General features: G+C 38.3%; 1 pseudogene; it reads right to left on the bottom strand.

The window, feature by feature from the left end:
- Positions 1 to 377: 377 nt before the first annotated feature.
- On the bottom strand, positions 378 to 905 carry LOC102816552 (annotated as a pseudogene).
- Between the last annotated feature and the right edge of the window lie 1,234 nt (positions 906 to 2,139).

Raw genomic sequence — 2,139 nt, 5'->3', positions numbered from 1 at the left:
ACTTCTTCCTTCAGTACCATTGGCTCTTGATCATATGCTACCTCTTGAAACGATTGAACATCAACCATTTCCTTTTAGTACAGTGACTCTGTGTATTCCTTCCATCTTCTTCTCTTTTTTTAAACAATGATATTAATTTATTGAAGATCAGGGACCATAGACAATATTTTAAAAATCCAAGGGAAAAAGATCTGTAGGAAATCACAACGTAACTATGTACATTCAAGGATCAAAGGCAGAAAATCCCTTCCTGATGAACACTATCAGGATGTATAACTTCCATTACACATCTGTTTTAGGCACAGCATTTTCTAAAATTACACACTTGTTTACAAATACACATTATCATATCAAAAGCTACAGAGAAACAATTGAAGTTAAGTTCCAAAATGTGTTGGTATCTTTCCCAAGGCCTTCTTTTGAATCTTGGGTTTTAAGAACACTGTCTTTGTCTTGGTCTTTTTCATGTTCCCATTTTCATCTTCATCATAATTGGCACAATCTCTTTTCTTGGCAAACTTTTTTTTTTCCAATTGTCCCCACCAGGCTTTCATACCTGCTAGCCATTTCTTCATCAGACACATCAAGTTTCACTGTTTCATCTTCAACTTCTTCAGCTTTGTTCTTAGAGTTCATCTGAAGCCTTAATTTATCAACCTCAGGATTAAATTCGCAGAACAACATTCTACCGTAGAGAAGGTGTTTGCATAATGAGAAGCTTTGCTCTTCGATTAAGAGATGCTCTCCTTCTCTTTCAGTTCTGGCAAGTCCAATTACCAGTGCTCGTCATTGATGATTTTATTTTTTTCTTCTAGCTGCTTCTTGGTTTTTGAGTCTAATCCTTTTTGTATGAATTTCATGTGCAGCAGGTTCTTGGATAATTTTGACCTGTGCTTGGCCGCCATGATGCTACCAGCCCAGCACTGCATATATCTGCCCATTTTTTAAAAAAAGGTTTTTATTGTGGCTTGAGTGAAAGTTTACAGGGCAGACCATCAGTTCTACATTCAACAAATCATACACCTTGTTTCATTACAATGATTATAATCCCCTCCATGTACCATCAGTTAACAGTATGTCTCTCTATTCACCTTGATTTTTTTTTTTTTTTTTACAAAAAACGAACAACAACAAAAAAAAATACTCCGGCATATTTTAATAATTTACATCTCTAAAGGGCACAATCTGCAAGTCTGCCTCTAGGACACCAGCTCTTAGTCCCTCTCCTCCCATGAATCTAGAGTCCTTAGCCGCTGCCCCTCTCCATGCCCCCATCTCTGCCTCTGTCTCTGGCGTCGCTGCTTCTCTGGATAAGGTCCCTCATTCTGCTTGTGCTCTTCTCCCTTGATGGTCCTAGGGTCCTCTGTTTCTGGACTGTAAAATTAACCACTCCCCTGTTTTTGTTACAAGTCTTTTACCTTTACAATTGTGACAGTCGCAATTAGTCATGATAACAATTATTCACTATTGAATCTTACGACTCAAGTGTATGTTTTACAGTAGTAGACAAGGGAAACTAATCTTCATAAGGCAGTCAAGGATTTTAGTATTATTTACACTCTTCAAGATATAACTAGATCCCTGTATTCCAGAGTCCTGTTGTTCCAAAGTTGAGTATGCATCACTATTTACCTCTGTCCCACTAGGCCATGTCTCAGTGTTCCCCTCTCTGTCTTGTTCTTCCATCTCCTCCCCTTTCTTGTATTGCCCTCCCCAACACTGGAACTAAACCCCTTTCCCAACCCCACTGTTGTGGTTACCTTATATTCCATTAACTTTTCCCTCCATTTAAGACAATCTACTTTTTCCTATAATCCACTTGACCTTCTCACCACCTGGATCTCTGTTCCTCTGTGTTTACCTTCTTTCACATTGTAATTGTTTTGATCATAGAATGACCTCCCAGATCCTCTGTTCTCATAATTTTATTCTGTTCTTGACTCTTCCATTTATCGATTGAGTTCAGGGTGATGCTGCCACGTTCGTTTTTCTCTGGTTGTTGTCTGTTCTTGTTGGTTATCAGTCCACAGAACTTCCTTTAGTATGATTTTCATAGCAGGTTTGGCTTTGGCAAAATCCCTTAGCTTCTGTTTATCCTGGAATGTTATGATTACACCTTTGTATTTGATTGACAGGTTT

This window comes from Chrysochloris asiatica, unplaced genomic scaffold (genome assembly GCF_000296735.1).
Source record: "Chrysochloris asiatica unplaced genomic scaffold, ChrAsi1.0 scaffold00221, whole genome shotgun sequence".
Taxonomy (NCBI): domain Eukaryota; kingdom Metazoa; phylum Chordata; class Mammalia; order Afrosoricida; family Chrysochloridae; genus Chrysochloris; species Chrysochloris asiatica.
This window is presented reverse-complemented; position numbering and strand designations above follow the sequence as displayed.